The sequence below is a fragment of the Typopeltis vanoorti genome, chromosome 6 (assembly GCF_054136105.1).
Source record: "Typopeltis vanoorti isolate ZY-2024b chromosome 6, IOZ_Tvanoo_1.0, whole genome shotgun sequence".
NCBI lineage: Eukaryota > Metazoa > Arthropoda > Arachnida > Uropygi > Thelyphonidae > Typopeltis > Typopeltis vanoorti.
In genome coordinates this window covers 78,108,688-78,121,399 of record NC_143554.1, presented here as the reverse complement: position 1 = coordinate 78,121,399, position 12,712 = coordinate 78,108,688, and positions in this window count along the sequence as shown.

Here is a 12,712-nt window from a genome sequence, read left to right as displayed (position 1 = left end):
AGACAGGGTAAGCACGGGAGTAAAATAAGGAATCGGCTAGAGATATAGAATTTGCTTTCCTTATAGAATGAACACGTAAGAAGTGATACAGATATTAGAGTCAGGAAAATTTTGTAAGTCTTGTAGTTATTGTAGAGAGGTAAATTCATAAAGGAAGTAAAATTATTATAGAAAAAAAAGGAACGATATGACAATGGCACAGAGAAGAAAAACTTTAACGCTATGTTAGGTAGGACTCCTTTTTTAACAGACAGTTTTTCGAACTTCTTGGTTCCACCAAGATGTCCTTTTCTCACTGTCCGTTGCCACGCTGAGCCGCTTTCTACCACAGTATGAGAGTGCAGAAGCAGATACGGCTATTCTGAACAGCTTCCACTCCTCCTCGACATCTGCAGTATGCTTGGGAATCTCTTGGAACCTGGAGGAAATGTGATCTGCAAAATTCTTCCTCACAGCCTCATTTTCTAATGCCTCCCATTTCACGCGGTATAGCTGCTTAGGCCTACAAGCGGTGATGGTAGTATCCGGTTTCTGAAACCGTAGAGTGAACACAACAAGGTGGTGGTCAGTTGACAGTTCTGCCCCGCTTCTCACACGAACGTCCAACACTGAAGGAAATAGGTCTGCTGAGACTATAAAGAAGTCAATCAGAGACCTTTGTTCTAGTGTATCCCTGTACCAGGTATACTTATGGACTTCTCGGTGCTGGAAGAAGGTATTCGTTATGGACAAGCTGTTAATACAGCAGAAGTCAACACATTTGCGTTAAGGTCAGTGGCGCCGTTCCTCCAAACCCCCCCCCTCCATGTCTGGTCATCTGCTCCAACATGTGCATTGAAGTCACCCATTAGCAGGACTGATTCCATGTCTGCCACCCTGTGAAAAGCAGCATCCACTTCCTATAGGAAGGCAGAGTACTCTGACTCCAGATTAGGTGCATAGGGTTGCACCACAGCCAAATCATGGTTTTTCATCTGAAGCCTTAACACACATAGCCGTCCGCCCAATGGGATCCACTCACATCACAGTCTGACAGCTGGGGGCTTGTGAGTATCAACACACCTGCCTGAGCAGACATTGTCGGCCTCACACCAGAGTAGTAGAGCTTCTACCCCTTATCCAGGTCGAGAGTTCCAGAACCACTCCTCTTGGTGGAAGAAAGCCTGACTAAGTCTAGCCGGTAGCGCTTTGCTTCCTCGACCAGATCCAACTCTATCCCTGTCAGAGAGAAGATGTTCCAGTTGCTTAAAGCCATATTCTGGTGCCGTTGTCTTTGCCATTTCCGTCGTTTTGCAGAACCATTTCTTTGAGCTGCCCCTAAACACCTCCCCAAACGGGTAGCGGGCCAATTGATGACGTTTCCTCTAGCGGAGTGGTGTCTAAGGGAGACTGTAACATAGTTTTCTAACGGGCCCCCTCTGCCTAAAACCCGAAGCGCATCCCTTGGTAACCCGCGCGACGGACGATGGGGTATGAACATTTTTTGATGGCCTGATCATGTTACAGTGTTTGATAATGTGCTGTTAGCACAAAACGAAATGACACAGCAAAATAGAAAAGATTCCCCTCGAATACTGTAATCACTTTCGGGGGATGGAGCAAAAAGAGAAGAAAGAAAGAAGCAAGGGAGGAAGAGGAGGGACCAGCCTACAGATAATATAACAGATGTATATTACAGAAAGTTCGGCATGGTCCAGCATCAGGTACCTCGGGTGTGCCACGCCCGTACCCACTAAAATGAGCCCCTGACTCAAATCATGTTTAATATGTGTTATAAATGTAAACATTTCTAAATCATTTCATAATTTCATTTTCAGAACCCTAATAACGAATACACCAAAAGAATGCATCTTTGTTTTAACAACGTATCAAAGAAGTGGGATGTAATGAAATCAGAGAAAGAATTACAAGGAACGTTTACAGAACCGTCCTATAGACAAAGCGATTCTTGAACTTGTGAACAAATTTAAAAGAATTGGATCCGTACACGATGAGGTAGGAAGGGGACGCACAAGGGTAGCAGGTAACAGTATTGAAGAAGTACGACAATTCTTCCAGGATGAACCAACAATCGGCAAGGGAAGCCAGTCGAAGACTCAACATATCCAAGACATCAGGTCATAGAATCTTGCCTTCGACTCTAATGAGAAAGGGTTATCACATTCAGGTACTGCATGCCCTAAATGAAGAGGGTTATCCAATTCGAGGAGCAAGACGTGCAGAATTTCTGCATCAGATCGAACACGGAGGTTTATTGGATAACATCTTCTTCGGTGATGAAGCGACTTTTTACACGTGTGGTAAAGTCAATCGACACAGTTGCCGTATCTGGTCAAATGAAAAATCATCTGAAGTCATATAATGACAAAGGGACTATCCCAAAGTTAACGTGTGGCTTGGAATGCCTAAACCCAAAATTTATGGCCCATTCGTATTTTGCGAAGCATCTGTAATAGGTACCATCTACCTTGATATGCTTAAGAGTTTCTCGAATTGAATTTGAAGAAATGGGCAGGCAAAAGCATAAAGGACAAAAATTAGGTGCTGTGAACAGTTACATCAAACGTTTTGATGTTATAACTGTTATATAACATAAGTAAATGTTGTATGCTTGCTTTATTTTGCAAGCAAACTTACAAAATACAGGTTACACCTGATCAGCTTTTGAAGACACGTTTTAACAAGCAAAGTGTCGGCTGGCGTACACCTTCAAGTGATAGGGATTTTACAAGTTCAGTACGCATCGGCAGGAACATTTCTATGTTATGATTTGTTCCCTGTATAATACTATAAATACGTGAGACGTATGAAATCAGTTTTAGATTGAGTGACAAGCAGTTCACTATTTTATGTTGTGCCAAAAAAGGTTTACTGCATATTCGATACCTAGTTGGTACTTACTTACACGGATTACACACAATGCAAATCATTGTTGTTCCAATAAAAACGCAGTTTCACGTGAGTATTTTATACCTTTTCTTGTAAAAATACTTTGGTTTAGGTATGTGAGAAATTGGATTCTAGCAATTTTGTAATTTAACTTTTTTTTACAGATATCAATGGTTGAACCTAAGAAGAAATGTAAACAATATAATACTGGATATTTCATATATGGATGTATTCGGTTGCTTACAAACAAAACATTACCAATGTGCCCGATTTGCCAAAACGTTTTTTCAAATGAATCTATGAAGCCTTTAAGACTAGAAGAACATTTGACAAAAGTTCACACTGATAAAAAAAAGATAAGTATTTATCGTATTTAAAGCAGTTAAGAAAAATGTTTGAAATAACCAACATTGGCAGGCTGTTTTTAGCAGAAAAACCGCATAATGTTAGTGAAGAACTGATCCTACCAGTTGTTAGTGAGGTCGTACGCACTGTACCGCACAAACCAGCCTCTGATATTATCAAGAATATTCCTTTGAGCAGTAATACAGTGCAACGAAGAATTGGTAATATGGCCCAGGATGTTGAAGACTCATTATGTGAGTATTTAAAAACAACCCAGCTCTCTACACAACGTGATGGGTCTACTTTACCAGGAAATGAAGCCTTACTTTTAGCATATATAAAAGTAAGAAAAAAATGCCAAAAATTGTTATTTTCTAAAAATTTGCTAACTGACGCTAAACGAGAATCGATAATTTATGTATTGGAAGAGTTTTTAAAGAAAACGAAATCTCTCTGAATAATATCTCGTCAGTTGCTACCGATCATGCTCCAACGATGGTGGGGCTCTATCGCGGTTTTATTGCATATTTCAAAGAGGCAGTGCCAAATGTATTCACTGAATAATGTGTGAATCATCGTCAACATTTAGTTGCCAGAATGTTTTCCTGAATGCCAAATACCAGAGTGATTGCCTACAGAGGTCATTACATTATGTAAGTAGCAGTCAAAAAAATCAAAAGTCATGCATGAACAATAAATTCTTCTTTTAAGTTAGAGATTAAACACACATAATATACACATTATACACTTCTAATCAATATTCTACCTACGTTAGTCTTGCATATTAAACTTGTCACAATCAATTATAATCATTCCAAACAATTTGCCTTATGGACATTAGCCACTGCTAAATAATCACTTAAAGTTCTTAAATACTGTCCATACTCGATGATTACACTACAATGATCTTTCCCTTTTACCGACTGGGTAATTATACAACAAAATTTGTACTTTACCATTTCTTGAGGCAGGATCTCCAGTCCGTCTGAAATGTGCTTTGTTTGAATTACCTCTCAATACTTCCATAAGCCTGCGTCCACGTGGTGGGTCACTATGGTCATCAGATTAAACTATGCTCCGCACCTGGCTTTTTTACCTCGTCTATTCTCGATCTGTTTCGGGCCATTGTCGTTTCTTCTGCCGGTTTCATAGGACACGTCCACGATATTATTCCATCGGAACTTTCAGCGAAGGAGCGAAGACCGCATATACCGCCATCTCACCCTTTAGTACCGGCAGAAATTCAGACATCGAAGGGAAAGGCGCATCGTCCGACATCGTACAATCGCCAAGAAACGCCATCAGGATTGCAGTAACCATCGTGGCATCTCTCTCTCTCTGCTCAGCCTGCCTGGGAAAGTGTATGTTAGGTGCTTGGAAAGACGGTGCAGGAGCATAGTTGATTCAAAGTTCGAGGAAGAACAATGTGGCTTTCGTCCTGGTAGAAGCACAACTGACTAAATCTTCACTTTAAGGCAAGTCTTTGAGAAATCTTGGGAATATGCCAAGAATGTCTACACATGTTCTGTGGACTTGGAAAAGGCATATGATCGGGTTCCTCGGGATAAGCTTTGGAAAGTAGTAAAGGAGCATGGAGTGGATGGCCAACTATTAGCTGCCATCAAGTCCCTGTATGAATGCCCAGAGTTTTGTGTCAGGGTAAACAGAGCAATGTCTGAACCTTTCACAGTCTCCTTTGGCCTCCGCCAAGGGTGTGTTCTGTCACCCCTCCTTTTCATAATATTTATGGACTGGATTGATAGGCACAGCCGGGGCAGTGAGTGTGTCAAAATTGGAAGATGTAGCATTGGACGTCTGCTTTTGCAGATGACCTCCAGCGGACCCTGGATAGGTTTGTAGCTGTTTGTGCAGAGGCCGGAATGAAGATCAGTGTGGCCAAATTGAAACATTTGTTGTCTCACGACAACCATCGCAGTGCACTCTACATGTAAGTGGAGTCCCAATGAGGTAGGTGGAGAAGTTTAAATACCTTGTGTCCATATTCAGGAATGATGGAAAATGGACGTAGAGCTAGATACTCGAATTGACTTAGCAAGCTCAATATATGCAGGAGCTTGGCCGTTCGGTAGTATTGAAGCGGGACTTAAGCCAGAAGGCAAAGCTGGCTGTCTTCAATACAGTCTATGTCCCCATCCTCACCTATGGTCATGAGAGTTGGGTAATGACCGAAAGAATGCGGACAGGAATCCAAGAGGCTGAAATGAGGTTCCTTCGAGGGGTTGCGTGGCTGACAAGACTCGACAGAATCAGAAGCTGTGCAATTCGGGAAATCCACAATACTCAACCGCTGGTTCTCCGTGTTGAGAGATCACAGTTACGTTGGTACGGGCACCTGGTCAGAATGCCACAAGAGAGGCTCCATCAGCAGGTCCTCTTTGTCAAGCTAGAGGGTGAGAGGCCACGTGGAAGGCCAAGGACTCGCTGGATAGATTATATCCAAAACCTTGGGTGGACACGTTTGGGAATTCAACCAGAACACCTGAGCTTGGTGGTAGAGGATCGTGATCATTGGAAGTTTCTCTTGCAGCTGTTGCTCTCACGACTCAATTAGGAAATGTGGGCCTTGAAGATATATGTATGTATGTATGTAACATGATTAACATCTATAGACAGCAGTTTTTAAACAATTCGTTCCGTTTCACTGAAATAAATAGTTATTTCTGGGACACCCTTTATAAAAAGGGTTAATTCGCAAACTCCCTTGCCGGTTTTATAAACATATATGCCATACATGAGTTTAGAACATGCAACCTGAAATGGGAAGTTGGGAAGCTTTTATTTATAGCCTCAACCAATCACGTGGTCTTGTACAATCCCATAAGCCATATTACGGATGCCTCAGTTACAAATACATGAGCTCCTTTCCTTCAATTAAACAAACACTTACCGCTTAGAGAAGTTACTAAATAACAAATCACGAACAATATATAAAACGTTTTCTAGATCCACTTTCTCTATACCCTAGCACCGAGAACAAAGAAGATAAGAGATAATTCTGCGCTTAGTTTTAAACCACATATTCCGACTTCCAATGTGACCATTCTACAAAACGGTTTTCTTCAAAGTACATCATGCAAGTTTCCCGACCAAAATATGAGTTGTGGCAAAAGGCATACCACTGGGTGACTCTGCTAACTGTCACTTTTGTAAAGAACTACAAACACTTTACCACATGATAATTTATTGTAAAAAAGCGGTCGAAATCTGGAGGGATGTCAAAAAACGGATGCCACGAATTCCAATAATAAACAAATATATAGTTTTGACTAAATGAGAAGAAGCTTAGTAGATTACAATTAATTGTAATTATTATAACTGTGTATGCTATTGGGTCATACCAGTACGACTATATGTATGAAAGGAAAGGTCATGAAAATATCCTGACAAAGTTGTATCAATACTTTCAAGATGCAAAGTGGAAGTCTATCCTTTTGAAAGAGATCAATGCGTAAGAATGAGAGTCCTTCACTTCCGATCAAACTTAACAAGTCAATCATCAAGATAGCTGAAGAGGAGGAACTTTTGTGTGTGTGTGTGTGTGTGTGTGTGTGTGTGTGTGTGTGTGTGTGTGTGTGTGTGTGTGTGTGTGTGTGTGTGTGTGTGTGTGTGTGTGTGTGTGTGTGTGTGTGTGTGTGTGTGTGTGTGTGTGTGTGTGTGTGTGAGAGAGAGAGAGAGAGAGAGAGAGAATATTTAAAAAGAATCATTAAAATTAGTGTTAAGAATACAATTTCTGGAAGTCAACTTTAAGAAATCTTGTAAATCAACAACAACAATTGTCGTTGATTTACACGTTAGGTGTAATTCAACACCAACATATTAACAATTTATATTATTAATAATATTAAAGCAAATGGAATAAGTCTACAAAACTGGATGTAACTAAGATTATGTCAAACATGTAAAAAGAAATGAATCTTAAATATAAAATAACTAATCTGTCAATTCCCTGGCATATTCATGAAACATAATTTTACATATAAAGTAAGTTAAGGAATGATTTTACATATAAACCCCGATGATTTGTAGGACTATTGAATAGGTAGAAGTAATTGCATTGAATTATTTAATTTGTAACAAATAGTAATACCCCACAGGCCAAAAACAGCTGTATGCCAATGACACTACATAAGGAAGGTGCTTTTATTTATTATTTTATTTATCATTTAAGCTCTAAACAATGAAAAGCTGTTCAGAGCATGTTTCAACGATGAGCTACAATTGCTGTCATATTATATGACATAAAGACTCTCCCAAAAAAGACTCCTATAAACGAATATACTGATAACTAAGGGTTACAATGCAGGTAATATACTCGTAACAAATATTATGACTATTATAATCTTTGATTTACTTTAAATATACTAAATGAAATGGCAGCTCTTTGAGTGGTATTATGATAATGCGATATGAATGTAAGAGTAAAATAAGAGTAGGTGTTTGCAAGGTTACTAGGCGAAACAGACGTTTCGCCTAGTAACAATGTCCACAATACACTTAATATAACTGTACAGTTGCAACATCCAAAAGGGAAAATACAAATGTAGGAAACTGTGGCTTATCTTATATTCCTTATACATTTCCTTCTCGACGTCCTAAACGTTTCGAAATGGCATTCTTTCCAAAGTAGTAATTATAATGGAGATATTATAATGGAGAGATTAAATCTAAACGGTGTTGTGCACTGTTAGGAGCTGAATGTTTTCTATCCGTGTGAGTAATCTTATTAAAGACGCACAATGATGAGTCAGCATCATTTAAGTGCAATTTAGAGATGCTTCCTGTGTTTCAGTTGCTAATGACTTCAGGAGTCTGTCGGGGGTTGACAGAGTGAATCCCCCACTTGATCACACCCAAGTATTTCAATTCCACGTGTCCTCAACCGAGGGGAAGGGGGGGGGGGGTTGGATTTGGAACCGTTTTCATTATTCTCATGTTCGAAGGTGGTGTCTAATTGAAGTGCTGCCCGTGATAACAGTGCTCCAGAAAACTATTTTTTTTTTAAAAAAATATACAAAAAGTGATATTGGATGCAAGTTAAATGTAAATGTAGATTATATTGTTGCCTTTGGTAGAGTGGCAGATGGAATAAATGAGAAGTAGAACAATGGTATCCATAGCACCTTTGTTCAAAATATTTAACCTCGGGAATTGCAGCCTATAAAATATGTGCGAAATGTATTGTTTTCTGATACTGAATGAGTTTTGATTCGTGAGAGAGAGAGAGGGAGAGAGAGAGAGCCTGCCGAAAATGTTATGGAAATACGTGTGAGAAATGCAGGACAGATAGATAAATCGAGAGGTTATAGTAATAGTAGTAGATGTAATAGGAATGGATGGGAAAATGTAAGCGACCGAGTGACGGAAGATAGGATTGAGAGAGTGAGAGAGAGAGAGAGAGAAAGAGAGAGTAAAAGTGGGCATCATAAGAACAGTGGCATGAGAGATGTGAAGAGTTGGCCGTAATGAGAGAGACAAGTAGAACAAGTAGTTCTGTGAAGGACTCCGCGTAAGCGATTAGTCCTATAAGCGTGAGATTGATAGAATGCAAATTGGTCTAGTGGTACAGCAGAGAACAGAAAGAAAACAGAATTGCGAGAGACGAGCAAGGAATGGTCTGCTGAACAAGAAATGAAAAGTAAAACAAAGTTTTACAGTAATTTCATGAGAAGAGGAGTGCTTGAATGAGAACATGAAGAAAACTTTGTCATGTTCAACGCAATGTTACTCTCGGGAAATTTGTGCCTCTTTTATACGGTTTGATTATTGCTTCTCTTCTCTTCTTTTCAAGTACTTGGATAACAAGAGCAGCAATAATCAATCCAGGCCTCATTTCTAAAGACTGATTATTGCTTCTCTTTGGATCCAAACACTTTCTCAGGTATAATAACCGGGATCATTTCTTCTCCAAAAATGATTTCATTCTTGTGTTATCCTAGCGATGGTTCTCCAACAGTTGCTCCAAAGAAAGCATATATTTCTTGGTGTTACTCCATCAAAGTACATGGTTGAATCCTCTCTTGTTCAATGCACATAGCATATCATGTAAGAATGGCCTTTAATTTTCGTATCCTATTAAGTTGCTTATATCCACGACACCTTGTAATTCTTTGATATTTTATATACTACTTTTGAGCTTGGGTAAGAGTAAGAAGTCTCTTGTGAAAACGATGTTTCTGAGCCTTATCCTTATGGATAAGGCTCAGAAACATCGATATATTGTGTTTGGCTAAATATAACCATGTATACAATATACTACTCCAGACAGCGTGAAATGTATTCCAAATATTAGTCTCAACATTACGAAATGCTGTAATGCTATTTTTAGTAAAGTTAAATAAATGTAACATATTGTTTAAACAAAAATGCACACACGAATTTTTTTTATGAATCGGTTTCATTTGGAAATAAAAAAAGCATCTAATAATGTATACTTACCTCATGCTGTTCGTGTAATAATAACCATTATAGCATTTCGTTTTATTTTATTATTATGATTATTATTATTATTACGGTAAATAACAGCTCATTTCAAAAAATTATGATGATGATGCATATTATATTCTAGTACATAATATTTACTGCATGGAGTATGTGCTTCAAAAACTGGATCGTCATGTTAAGAAGGACGAAAAGGACAGTAGGAATAAAACGCAATATCGTGGTACTTCAATCATAGAAAACTATCATTAATATTCCCATTTAAGACATTTAGAGAGATTGAAAGGGGCTTCCAGAATAAATATGCTTCCTTACAGGGATGCGTCTTAATCATTTCACTTGTGTAAAATCTTGATTTACATAATTTTTATTTTATTTAGTTCAGCCTCAAAACTGATAAGTAAACTGTGTTATTTTTAAATTAAGTTTTATACGTTGTTTTTGTACACTACTCCGCTTAGAAAGTTTCTATGAAAAAACAAATTTTTATTTCGAGATTTTAAAAAAATAATAGACTAGAACAATTATTAGAAAATATCATAAGAATTTCGATTCCGATTAAAATAACAAACGCAACCAGAACGACCAAATTCAACAACGTGATATCTTATATTGAAAATTACCAAAAAATGATGAATATTTGGTGCAACTTTGTATTCAGTCTAAGCAGGATTACATGCAGATAATAGCGAATTTTTTCTATTTATACTTGCCATAAGTTTATCACAGAAAGAGAAATTTTTTAAAAGAGAATAAAACTGGGCTTTTAGCTTTCCAAATCATGTATATGATGCTTAATTGTTATCAAATGTTCCGAAACGCCAGATTTAAGTACGAGGTAACGGTTATAAATAAGACACACTCAAAATAAATAAATAAAAAGTAATTATTATTTTGTGACATCTCCAAGAAGTCCATGACTCATCTTGTGAGGACACTTTACTAAACCATGACCGTCTCCATTTTACGAATGTAAGGCAGTTTTATAAGACGGCAAATGGGATTTAAAACATACTCACCTAAATGTTGGGTATGTACGTGGTAAGAAATAAATTAAAGTATTAAAAAAAATGTTACTTTGATAAATCAAAACACATCGTCATTTGATCTCTATTAACGCTAAACCGGTCATTTGGAGTATAAAGAAAATTATTTACGCCTAAAGCTTTCACTTCTGTCTCATACCTGAGGTAACATGTAATGGAGGGGATGTGGAAATCGCAGAATAATCACTGATCGATATTATTACTTGAGAATGACAGCTAAAAATAAAAAACAAAATACCGAATAAGTCACTTGGTCTTTATCCGAGAAATAATTATGTTTATGAAAATCCATCAACTTGATTATTTCCATCATCTTTAACCAAAATCTTCCTAATCATCATCATTATCTTCAACTTCCTGCTATGTACCCTCAAGGGGTATACAGGATATGATAGCACTACATGAAAACTTATATCATTACTAACTTCCCATCTACAATTTTCCTCCAAATCCATATGCTACCTGTCAAGAATACGACATTGTCAGATCTTATATTTCTATCTTCTAAGATAATTTTTACTGTATCAATCAATCTTTATCTTGGTCTATCTCTGTCTTTTCCCTGCGAACCTGGCAAAAACACTTGTTAGTAGTGATTAGTTCTGCTAACTCATTCTTGAATGGTATCAATGTTAGATTCCTTTCAAGCATCCTCATTTTAATATGATATTGCCACTGCGGTCTCTAGTCTTTGGTCAAGTGTTTTACTTCTGACCCAGCTCTCAGATCCATAAGTTAAAATTGGTTTGAACACTGTCTTATATACAGCTAATTTAATGTTTTGATAATTTCTCTATTATTCACCATATATTTATGCAGTTGACTTCCAACCATACCAGCTTTGTTGATTCTGTTGTCTTTTTCCATAATTAACTTACCATCTTCACTAAAAATCGTGCCTAAGTAGCTGAAATGTTTTACTTGTTCCACAGGTTCTCCATTTACAATGCAGTTGATAGTTTCAGTGCTTCTCCCTATTTTTATTATCTTTGTCTTGTTATTGCTGACCTTCATAACAAATCTATTACAACTGTTGTTTCAATTTAGTTAAGGAATTTTGCAGTCTTGTAGCGGATTTATTTAGAAGTATAATATCATCCGCATAAATTAAAGAGCTGAGATTAACATCTCTAATTTTCATATCAGATTTAATACCACTTTCCTTCATAATGTGATCCCACTAGTTAATAAATGATAAAGGCGATAATGTACATCCTTGTCTGACAACAGATTTAACATTAAACCATCTTCCTTTATTTCCTTTAATTCTAACTGTTTGCTTACAACTCAAATAAAGACTAACTATTGCTTGATACAATGCTCCATCGACACGATATAACTGTAGCGTATTGAATATCTTCTCTCTGAATCTTGTCATCTAGAAAACTTAAATAGAGATCTTTGTGTATATTCTCACGATTTCTCGACTATTTGTCGTAAAGTGAAAATCTGATCCTGACAGCCTCTATTTCGCCTGAATCCAGCTGGTTCTTCACCCAGATTTTCTTCGACAGTTCTTCTCAACCGTTTCTCAAGTATACTTGCATAAATCTTACCAGGAACACTCAGTAGAGAATTACCTCTGTAATTCTCACATTCAGTTTTATTTCCCTTTTTATATATGGGTACTATGAGAACTCAATTCCAATCATCTGGTATTCGTCGTCCCTCTATCCAGGCCTCCTGAACTATGCAGTGTGGCCACTGTAAGACTTTTATACCTTCGTTCTTGAGCATTTCTGGTCGAATATCATCTACTCTTGCTGCGTTTACAGACTTCAGTCTTTTGATGATTTTTCTTCTTCAAGTATGCATATGTATTCCTGACTGCATGCCTGGTCAGTGTTTTTTTTACTACTGTGCTATCACTAATTGCTTCGTTGTGCAATTTTTCGAAGTAATTACTCCATACATGAAGGATATCTTTTCAGATATCCAGATTTTATATCACCTTGATCGTATCTTATTCCTTT